The sequence below is a fragment of the Miscanthus floridulus genome, chromosome 1 (genome assembly GCF_019320115.1).
Source record: "Miscanthus floridulus cultivar M001 chromosome 1, ASM1932011v1, whole genome shotgun sequence".
NCBI classification, from domain to species: domain Eukaryota; kingdom Viridiplantae; phylum Streptophyta; class Magnoliopsida; order Poales; family Poaceae; genus Miscanthus; species Miscanthus floridulus.
In genome coordinates, this window is record NC_089580.1 from 18,703,972 (window position 1) to 18,716,227 (window position 12,256).

Genomic DNA, 12,256 nt, shown 5'->3' on the forward strand with positions numbered 1-12,256 from the left:
TTGCTTCTCTTCATCTTCTCTTGTCAATCCAAAAGGAATGATCTAGGGATCTCAAAAAAATCATGTAAATTTTTAAGTAAATGCTAAAAGTTAAATATGGTGCATTTTGCTTCAATATGATATTATAGCTTTTGTAGTTTTGAAATAATTCTTTAAATCCAAAACTACAAAAACTATGATGCCAAATCTAAGCAAAACCCGTCGTGCTTGATGTTTGGCATCTACTTAAAAAATCACATGATTTTTGGAAGTTCCTAGATCCTTCATTGCGGATTGACAAGATCATATCTATAGAAGCAACGAGAATGGGAGGGAACAGACAGTCGGAACTTAGTTTGAATGTTGTTCCTTTAAAATGATTTTAAAGAGAAATCATGTTCTGTGTTTGCAAAAATAAAATTATTTTTCCATAAAAATCTTAATTTCATTTTACCAAGTACGATTTTACTCAAAAAAATCGTCCTACCTATGGTACAACGATTTTTTTTTTCGAAAGTTGCTTTACCGGGGGACAACAATATATAATTTTTAAAATTGTGCAGAAATGATGCGTGTTTATGCCTTCAGTACAAAAATGTTATTAAAAATATAAAAAAACTTCTATGGAGTGCGGGGCAGCCCTAAACCAGCCTGGAAAGGTTAAGCGCACTCAAGACTTTTCCACGATCCACACAGACTCAATACTTAGGCATCTAACCGAGTCCAAATCCTTCATTGACCTTTTGTATTGTTTTGAGTTTACCAATATTATTCCAAAACATTGTTAACACACCACTGTACAATGTACATAAACTACTCCCGTTTTCTTTCAAAAAGGGAAACCGTATATGTGCAGTCGTAAGCTTTCACCAATTTATTCCAGGAGGAGTACGAGTACACCGTTTCTTCAACTGGGCAAAGTCGACAAGTCGTAGATGCGCCATTACTACTCGTATAACCCACTAAACCCAGCGGACGATTCAGGAGAGAAAACAAAAAAAAAACACACGCTACAAGGGGAGCAGACGAGCAGTGGAGCACCGCCCATTCGCCGAGCCCAGCAGCTGGGCCTCCCCGTGGATGCAGTGGCGCCTTTCGCGTGAAAAGACCCGTCGGCCGCGCGTCCCCGCGAATTTTCACCGGCGAGACACCTGGGCGAACGAGGTGAAGCCGCGCGGGGCAAACAGAGCGCGGCCCGCGCCTCCACGCCGGCACAGCCGTCCGATGGGCCGCCGAGGTGGATCTGGCCGCTCTCCACGGTACGCGCTCGCTGTCCCACGAACCAGAAGGCGTCGCAGAATCGCTCGGTTTGGTCCAGTGAGTGGGATCGATCGGCACTAGCGAACGCAGCTGGGCGAGCGGAAAAGAAGGGGGAGAATTTCGGGCAGTCCCCCGTTTCTGCGGCCGGCCGCGCCCGGCGGCGATGCGTTTCGGGCGCGCGGCGGCCGGCAGGGGGCTTTGGCTCGCGCACTGGCGTTTGTTCGCGTCCGAAACGGAAATTGTTCGAACCCGCAGAGATGCCCGTGCGCGAGCGTAGTTGTTCCTGTTCCCGTTGTTGTTGAAGATGGATAAGACACCGCACGTAATGAGTGAGTAATGTTGTTTATCTTGGGGCTTGATTTGACGTAGTTTAGATTTCTGTTCTCAAATGAGACAAGGTGTGCTCCCTTTTTTTTCACAGGCACATGACGGTGTCCATGCTTCTTTCCGTATGATTGTTGCTCGAAAAGGAAATGAAAGGAACCGCCATGCTTTTGCATTTTCTTTTATCATCAGATGCCCATTTCTTGCATTGCATCGAAGCATCAGAACCGAGAAATAAGGTCTTATTTTAAACGTGGGATTTTTTTTTCCAAATGTTAGGTCTCTTTTGTAAAATCGAATTAATTTCTGTAAAATTTATGGGTTCGAAGAGAATAGAGTAGGACTAGTTAAACGTGCAATCCGTTTTATGTTTGGTGTAAGGACGTAAAAAGTGAGAACTGCCACAGATAAGTGGGGCCAATTTGTCATTTTTCTCTCTTCCTCCTCCCCTTATATCTCTCGTCCCCAACCGTGCCCGGTCGTACACCGCGGCGGCTCTATCAGCAAGAGTGGCCGCTCCCCGCCTTCGCGCGCGTGCAACCCCCTGCCACTGAGCTCGGCCACGTGCTACCCCGTCGCCGAGCCTAGTCGTGCGTTGCCCAGCACCTCCTTTACGGCGGTGGCAGGGCCGGCCAAGAGCTCGTGCCAAGGACCTCCGCGTGGCTCTCTGGGGCCGGGCACGGTGACACTAGGGGCGGAGCTCGCCCCTTGGCCGCACACCGAAGTCAAAGGTGGAGCTCGTGCTCCTATGGCCGCATGCTCTCCTTGTCGTGCGCCGGGCCCTAGGTGGATCTGCGCTGCTCCTTACCCCCTTCGTCGGCGGTCATGCGCCCAGCTCCTTCCCCCTCCGACGGTGGTCGCGCTCGTGCTCTGCTTCAGGCGCGGACTCAGCGCTCGTCCCACATAGGACGCCCGTTTGTTTTCCGGGGGCGAGATGGACCCAAATCTCAATAGTGGGACGATTCCATCTCCAAATGACTCTGAACCAAACAGCGATCTAAGGTGGGATACCTACCTGGATCCATTCTATCCCATGAACCAAACACTGTATTAATGATCAAGGGAAGGAACCTCTCTCTTCTCGTTGACCCCTCAAGAGTCATTGCTCGGATAAAAAAAAATGGTACAAGTGGGTTTTCTCATCTCATCCTTCTAACTGAAAACGTCTAGCAACTTAGCAAGACAGAAGCAGTGTGAGTCGCAAAAAAAAAAGACAGAAGCAGTGTGAAAAAACTTTTATCAAATTATAATTCACCATGGCACATACTTGCATAGTAGCATTGCCCAAAAATAGGCAAACATGCATATCTCCTAGCATTTCCCTGCGACCAATGGCGTCTCAACAGCTCTGAATGAAAGGCGTCCAAACGGGCAGAGCCTCTCGCCTTTCCCCACGAGACAAGCTCGAAGAGAACGCACCATCGCCATGGCACCAAACAAAATTTTGCACCAAACAAAATTTTCACCAAAGGCGCGAGGCCACCACCAACCGCGCTGTCCATTCGTGGTCCGGCTCGAGTAACAACACACGACCAGTGCAATGTCCGGATGGCCTCCATTCCGCGAAAATTAGGAAGAGGCGGGGCCCCGGCCGACCGCACGCAGCTTTTTTCCATAGCAGCGAGAACGTTACGTACGACGACGCGTCACCGGGCACCGGCGTGTGTCAGGAACGCGATCTCCAGCCCGATCTCGTTGCATCAAGCTGGGTTCGCGCGCCCCCGGCGGCCACGGAAGGGGGGCCGCCACGCCGTCCGGCCGGCTGGCAGGCATGGCCTGGGCGGCTGGCGCCCTGGCCGGCCATTCCGATGACATCTCATCTCGAGGCTGGCTTACCGGCTAAGGCGCTCGCGTCGGGGCGCACCGGCACTGGCACCGGCCACCCGGCGGCGCACGCGGGTAAGATATTCCCGGCGCGAATTATTGCCATGGAGATGCAGCCTGCGTGCTACGCAATCTGTATGTCTTTTGCGCCTTTCCCATGTCTACTCGTACTCGCTTTGGGCCAGGACACAAAATTCCGGTGCGGTCCGGTCCAGAGACATGTTGTACGGCACTATAGCCCGCAGAGCCGCAGGTATTCTGGTTGGGTCGTCGGACGCGGATCGGATGGCTCCCGGCTGATGCAGCCAGAGCCATGGCGATTGCAAAAGCCTCTGGCGAAAGCGTGGCTTTGCCAACCCTGCAGTGTCTATTGGACGCGATTCGGCCTATGGGGTGCGGTGCGTGCCCCAGCGTCGAACGTAATCAAATCCACCGTGATCTATTCTAAAGCTGTGGTCCCGTTTGCAAAATTCAAGGAAAGGTCCATGCACCGGGACCGAGGTAGCTAAGCCCTAACGTCTAACGATCCCCGAGCACAAGGGGAGAAGGAGACCGATAGATGACCTTTAATTTCTTTCTGATGTAGTCGACATGGGGATCTTGCCAAATGCCGACGAAGATTCCCTAGCTCTCTCCATGGAAACAGCGCGATGCATATTTTTGGGTGCAACAGCAAACAGGTTCCTGCTTACTCACATGCTCAAAAGTAGCGTCGCTGCTTACCTAGAATGATTAGCTAATTAACTAAAAACAATTGCTGAAAACTTAGAACAAAATGATATATTATTAGTAATGCTTCCTACAAAGGCAATAAACCATGAAGCTAAAAAGCCTTGCATATCCTTAGAGTCTTTGATTTTCTCATGTCGAGTAAGTCTTGCTGAGTACAACTGAGTACTCACGGTTTTAGTCCCCCCGTTGCAGGTGACAGGTGAGGTGAGCGGCTGTGAACGCACGCTACATGGCGAGGCAAGGTGATAGAGAAGGCAGAGTGCAGCCCTGTGCATGACTTGGCAGTACATGCGCACGGCGCAGGGCGGTGGCGGCCAAGCCTAGCCTGGCGCGCAGCCGGTGGACCACCAAGGCTGGCTCGCGGGACTCGGCCACGGCGAGGCTAAGGCGTTGCGCGGCACCAAGCGACATGCGACAACGTCATACGGACTGACCAGCGGCGGCCACCTGGCCACAACCCCGAGCTCATCACCGGCAGCACACTCGCGCATGTGGTGACCATGGCCTCAGGTCAAAAAACTAGGAACGATGCCACACACACTTTTTAAAGCGGGCCAAAAACTGCTCACTGATTCGACGAAGGCTCAACCAATTCCATGAACCTAAGGTCAACACTACCAGCTAGTTAGCAAAGCAATCGTCATGACCAGGGAGCATCTAGAGAGGGAGTGAGAGGAATGCTAACATGAGCTTGTCGCGCTGAACGTCAGTTCACGAACAGAGCACCAACGACATGACTTTGACACATTTTAACGAAGTTTGGAAAAATTTACGAAGGTATCGTGACACCCAACACCACTACCACTTAAGCCATGCTCAAGTACTCGCCTAGAGGCAACTAACAGTACAAGAACATGAAGCCGATGTTTAAACAATTTTGTTAGAATTTGAATGTCAAAACGGCATTGTCTACTATCATTATCAGATTTAGAAAAGGGCAACACCCGGTTAGGACAACCATTTGCGCTTTCGTCATAATTTTTAATATGTCTAAACCTTATTAATTTCATCCAATAAACATTTTATGCAATAGTCCATACTTTATACTAAATCATAGGATCAAAACATTTAAGCACCATTTTACTATTTTGCTCAATATAAATCACCAAAGATGGCATTTGAAACATAAGTTCATTTTCTCGTCGATTCAACGAAGCATTCTAGTTTGAATTTCGGATTCGATTTTTGAGCTCCCAAAAACCCTAGTTAACAATAATGAAAGCGCTAGTTTGGTTTTGGTGAATTGATGAAGCCATAAGTGCTAACCTAGTTTATCAAGTGATCATGAGATAGGTAGCACATCCAAGTGGTGAAGCAAATGGAGATCATGACATGATGATGGTGATGCCATGGTGATGATCAAGTGCTTGGACTTGAAAAGAAGGAGAAAAACAAAAGGCTCAAGGCAAAGGTATAAATAGTAGGAGCTATTTTGTTTTGGTAATCAAGACACTTAGAGAGCGTGATCACATTTAGGTTCGATAGCCATACTATTAAGAAGGGTGAAACTCATATCGGAATGCGGTTATCAAAGTGCCACTAGATGCTCTAACTCATTGCATATGCATTTAGGATCTAGTGGAGTGCTAACACACTTGAAAATGTTTGTGAAAATATGCTAACACATGTGCACAAGGTGATACACTTGGTGGTTGGCACATTTGAGCAAGGGTTAGGAACTTCACCGGTGCCCTAGACAGAAAAGACGGAGGTCACTGTAAGTGACCGGACGCTGGTCTCGGTTGGACCGACGCGTCTGGTCAGTGGCAGTAGAGGACGCGCAGCGTTGGTCTCTGACTAGACGCTAGGTCACTCAGCGACCAAACACTGACAGGGTGCGTCCAGTCCTACTGACATGGCAGTGGACAGAGGAGTCGCCGACTGATCGAATGCTGCCTGTGTCCGATCAAGCATGACTGGACACGTTCGGTCATGAAAAGTCGTCTCTGGATGCTTAGTGGAAATGACCGAACGCTGGGGTTCAGCGTCCGGTCACTTTGAGCTACAGTGTCCGGTCATCACTTGACCGTTGAGATCGGGCAATCAACATTTAAAGAGAGGGGACACGTGACACGCATCGCGTGACTGGACGCTGAGGTCTAGCGTCCGATCGATATGACCGGAGCGTCCGGTCACCCCGTGTTGTGCCCAGTGAAGGGGTTCAATGGCTCTATTTCATAGGGGCTTCTATTTAAGCCCTATAGCTGACTCAAGCTCACTCTCTTGGCTATTTGCATTGACATAGCAACCTTGTGAGCTTAGCCAAAGCCCTCTCACTCATCTCCATCATTGATTCATCATCTTTGTGAGATTGGAAGAGAATCCAAGTGCATTGCTTGAGTGTTTGCATCTAGAGGCACTTGGTGTTCGTGTTTCGCTGTGGGATTCGCTTGTTACTCTTGGTGGTTGCCGCCACCTAGATGACTTGGAGTAGCGAGGATCGTTTAGCGGAGGGTGGTGATTGTCTTCGGCTCCGATCGTGGTGATTGTGAGGGGTTCTTGATCTTTTCCTGGCGGAGAGCGAAAATGAACTCTAGTGGATTGCTCGTGACTTGTGTGATCCTCATCTTGTGTTGGCTGTGCAGCACCCTATTGAGGGTTTGGCGTATGAACCTCCAAGTGAGTGAATCGCCACAACAAGGAGTAGCTTGCCGGCTAGCAAGTGAACCTCGGTAAAAAATCATTGTGTTCATCATTTCATTCTAAGGTGATTGGTCTTCATGGGTATTCATTCTTGTGATTGATTGGCTCCCTCCTCGACATGACGATATAAACAAATTGCTCAGTCTCTTTATATTACCGCAAACTAGTTGTCAAGCTCTTTAGTGTAGCTAGTTGTGAGAGCTTGTTAGTTTGGTTAGTGTGACTCTTTAGTTAGCCTTTGAGAGCATGCTAACTTAGTGTAGTGACATAGTTATTATGTGGATAGAAACTACATAAACTAGAATTGTGGTAGGTGGTTTGTATTTTTAGTAGGCTAGCGCAACACTTGCTTCGCCTCATAATTGTCTAACCGGTTTGTTAAGTGTTGTTGTAGAAATTTTTAAATAGGCTATTCACCCCCCCTTGCCATTAGGACCTTTCAAGTGGTATCGGAGCCGAGGTCACCGTGATTTGAGGCTTAACAACCTTTGATGTAAAAATAGCTCAAATCAACAACACCAAAAAGCCACCCCAATTTGATGGCTCAAATTATCCCTATTGGAAAGCTAAGATGATAACTTATATCAAGTCAATCAATAGGAAGGTTTGGAAGGTGGTAGAGACAAAGATTGAGATTGAAGATGAAGAGGCTCCCACCGCCGCCGAAGAAATACTACTTCAAAATAATGACATTGCTCTTAGTGCCATCCATGATGCTTTAGATGAGAGAACATTTGAGCAAATCAAGAACATTGAGAAAGCTCATGAGGCATGGAAGATGTTGAAAGAATCATTTGAAGGTACTCAAGCCGTGAAGGGTGCAAAGGAATATATTCTCAAAGAGAAGTTTGCAAGCTTCAAGATAAAGGAGGATGAGAGTGTGCCGGAGATGTTCCATAGGCTTTAAGTGCTTGTTAATGATCTCAAAGCACTTGGAGAAGAGGTGAAGGACAAGGACTTCTCCCACAAGTTCTTGAGATGTTTGCCTTCAAGATTTGGCACATTGGTCACTATTCTAGTGAGGAGTGGTTTGAACACCATGACACCAAACCAAGTGTTGGGAGATATAATGATCAATGATACATATAGAGATGATGATGAGAGGGAAGAAAAGAAGGAGAAGAAAGATGAGAAGAAGGATGAGAAGAAGAAGAGCATTGCATTCAAGGCCACATCATCCAAGGGCAAGACAAAGCAAGATACATCAAGTGAAGATGATGGCTCATGGGATGATGATGATGATAAGAAGATGGCTCTCTTTGTCAAGAAATTTGGCAAGTTCATGATGAAGAAGGGCTACCGTGCTAGAAGAAAGAAATCTTTATCCAAGAACAAGGAAGAGTCAAGAATGTGCTTCAAATGTGGAAGCAAAGATCATCTTGTTGCTCAATGTCCATACAATAGCGACAATGATGATGATAACAAGAAGAACAAAAAGAAGGACAAGAAGGAAAAGAAAGAGAAGAAGGACAAGATGACCTTCAAGAAGAAGAAGGGTGGTTCATATGTGGTCACTTGGGATAGTGATGCTTCCTCAAGTGATGATGATGATGATAGCGATGATGACAAGACCACCAAGAAGAATGCACTTGCAAGCATTGCAATCAATGAGAAGCCTTCTCTCTTCGACACTCCATCATGCTTCATGGCTAAGGCTACTAAGGTACAAAATTATGATGATGGAAGTGATGAGGAACATGATAATGAAAATGATAGTGATAGTGATGATAATGAACTTACTAAAGATGAATTATTTGACATGCTAGAAGATGCCAAAGAACGCTTTGACATTAAGAAAAGGAAATGCAATAGCTTGAATATGGAGGTAAAAGCCCTTAAGCAAGCCATTGATGAGCTCAAAGCAACTCATGAGAGGCTAGAGGAAGCCCATGAGAAGCTTGGTAAGGCTCACAAAAGGCTTGAAAAGGCTCATTCCTCTTTGCTTAATGAGCAGGATAAAAAGAAGCATGTTGAAACTTGCAATGTAGGCTTAACTTGTGATATAATTGATGAAACATTATCTATGTCTATCATTGTTGCTCCCACTAATGCTTCTTGTAGTATTTCTACTTCCACCTCATCTAGTAGTGACGGTTTCACTTGTGATGCCTCACTAATGGTTGAGAATGAGAACCTTAAGAAGAAGGTCAATAAGCTCACTCACACCTTAGCTAAAGCCTATAGTGGTGAGGACCCTTGCTTATGTGCTTGGGTAGTTAAAGAGCTTCTCTCTATAAAGAGGGATTGGGCTATACCCCCAAAAAAGGCAAGGCGGCCTTTGCCCCTCACAAGACTAGTTTTGTGAAGAATAATAGTCGGTTTTGCACTGGTTGCAAGCAAGTTGGTCATAAAGAGCATGAATGCAAAAACAAGAGCAAAAATGCTAATGTATCCTCAATTAAGATTAATTCTTTCTATGTGCTTACTAAGGGTACAAATGGTATGAAGGCTAAGTTCATTGGTAAACCATGGTTGGGCTCAAAGAAGAAAGCTATTTGGGTACCAAAGAGCTTGATAACTAACCTTCAAGGACCCAAGCAAGTTTGGATACCTAAAAAGAATTGATCTTCTTTGGTAGATCAATTACAAAGCTAGAGGAAGGCATTGGGTTCTTGATAGTGGGTGCACTCAACACATGACCGGTGATGCAAGAATATTCAACTCAATTAACACCAATGGCAATGATGGTTATGATAGTATCACATTTGGTGACAATGGCAAAGGCAAGGTCAAAGGGCTTGGTAAGATTGCAATATCCAATGATATGAGCATTTCCAATGTGTTGCTAGTAGAGAGCTTGAACTTTAATTTGCTATCCATGGCTCAATTATATGATCTTGGATTCAAATGTATATTTGGGGTAGATGATATAGAGATCATAAGTGTAGATGACTCTAATTTGATCTTCAAAGGCTTTAGATATGAGAATCTATACTTGGTTGATTTTAATGCTAGTAAAGCTAAATTATCTACATGTTTGTTCACTAAGTCTAGCATAGGTTGGTTATGGTATAGAAGGCTTGGTCATGTTGGAATGAAACAATTGAATAGATTGGTTAAGCATGACTTGGTTAGAGGCTTCAAAGATATTGTGTTTGAGAAGGATAAACTTTGTAGCTCTTGTCAAGCCAGTAAATAAGTTGAAAACACTCATCCTAAGAAGAGCATGATGAGCACTAGTAAAGCATTTGAGTTATTGCATATGGACTTGTTTAGGCCAACACAATACACTAGTATTGGTGGAAATAAATATGGCTTTGTGATAGTAGATGATTACACTAGACACACATGGGTATTCTTTCTAGTGGACAAAAGTGATGTGTTTGTAACATTCAAATCATTTGTCAAGGGCATTCACAATGAGTTTGAAACAACCATCAAGAGAGTTAGAAGTGACAATGGTAGTAAGTTCAAGAACACTGGAATTGATGAGTTGTGTGATGAATTTAGAATTAGACATCAATTCTCGACCAAGTACACTTTATAATCAAATGGCCTTGTTGAGAAAAATAATAGAACACTCATTGATATGGCAAGGTCTATGCTTAGTGAGTACAATGTGAGTCAATCTTTTTGGGCCGAAGCTATCAACACGGCTTGCTATTGTAGCAACCGCCTCTATTGTCACCCATTGAAAGAGAAGACACCATATGAGCTCTTGAATGGTAGAAAGCCCAACATTGCATATTTTCGGGTCTTTAGTTGCAAATGCTATATCTTGAAGAAAGGCACTAGATTGGGTAAGTTTGACAAGAAATGTGATAAAGGATTCCTACTTGGTTATTCCACTATAAGCAAAGCATATAGAGTTTGGAATTTGGATAGTGGTACTCTTAAGAAAGTTCATGATGTTGAATTTGATGAAACCAAGGGTTCACAAGTAGAGAATGAGAACTTGAAAGATGTTAGAGGCATTCAACTTTCAAATGCCATGAAGAACATGGATATTGGTGAATTGAGGCCTAGGAAAGTGAATGATAATGAAGATGATCAAGTGCAAGTGCTCTCCAACTCAAATGTGCAAGATGATACAGATCAAGTTAGTACAAGTGACTCTCATGATAATGAACAAGATCAAGTGGCTAGTACATCATCTCAACCCAATGATCACGCAAGTGCAAGCAATCAAGTTCCAATCCTTCAACCAACTAATATTGCAAGGGATCATCCATTGAACACTATCATTGGTGATATTTCTAGAGGTGTGCAAACTAGATCAAGATTGGCTTTATTTTGTGAGCATTTCTCATTTGTGTCATCCATTGAACCAAAGAAGATAGATGAAGTATTGAAAGATATTGATTGGGTAAATGCTATGCATGAAGAATTGAATAACTTCACAAGAAATTAAGTATGGGAATTAGTAGAGAGACAAAAAGGACACAATATGATTGGAACCAAATGGGTCTTTAGAAACAAGCAAGATCAAGATGGGATAGTAGTAAGGAACAAAGCAAGATTGGTAGCAAAAGGCCATACACAAGTTGAAGGTCTTGACTTTGGAGAAACATATGCCCTGGTTGCTAGATTGGAAGCAATAAGAATCTTGCTAGCCTATGCTTGTGCCCAAAATATCAAGCTCTATCAAATGGATGTTAAGAGTGCATTTCTAAATGGTTACATCAATGAAGAAGTATATGTTGAGCAACCTCCCGGTTTTGAAGATGACAAGAAGCCCGACCATGTATACAAGTTGAAGAATGCATTGTATGGCTTGAAACAAGCACCTAGAGCATGGTATGAGAGATTGAGGGACTTCCTACTCTCTAAAGGGTTCATGATGGGCAAGGTTGACACCACTCTTTTCATCAAGAAGATTAGCAAAGACTTGTTTGTGTTGCAAATCTATATTAATGACATCATATTTGGATCAACCAATTAAGACTTTTATGATGAGTTTGGAAAGATGATGGCTAATGAGTTTGAGATGTCCATGATTGGAGAGTTGAGTTACTTCCTTGGTCTTCAAATCAAGCAATTGAAGAATAGTACATTTGTGAGTCAAGGCAAGTATATCAAAGACATGATCAAGAAGTTTGGCATGAGTGATAGCAAAGTCATTAGTACACCAATGGGAATAAATGGCAACTTGGATAGTGATACAAGTGGAAATATGGTGGATAAAAAATTATATCGATCTATGATTGGAAGCCTACTCTATGTGACCGCATCAAGACTGGATGTCATGTTTAGTGTATGCATGCGTGCAAGATTTTAAGCCTTACCAAGAGAAAGTCATTTGAAGGCTACAAAGAGAATATTGAGGTACTTGAAGCATACATCAAATGTTGGTTTATGGTATCCCAAAGGAGCAAAGTTTGAGCTAGTTGGTTACTTCGACTCGGATTATGCAGGATGCAAGGTTGAAAGGAAGAGCACCTCGGGTACATGTCAATTGTTGGGAAGATCACTTGTTTCATGGTCATCAAAGAAGCAAAATAGTGTTGCATTATCAACCACTGAAGTCGAATACATATCCGCCGGTAGTTGTTGT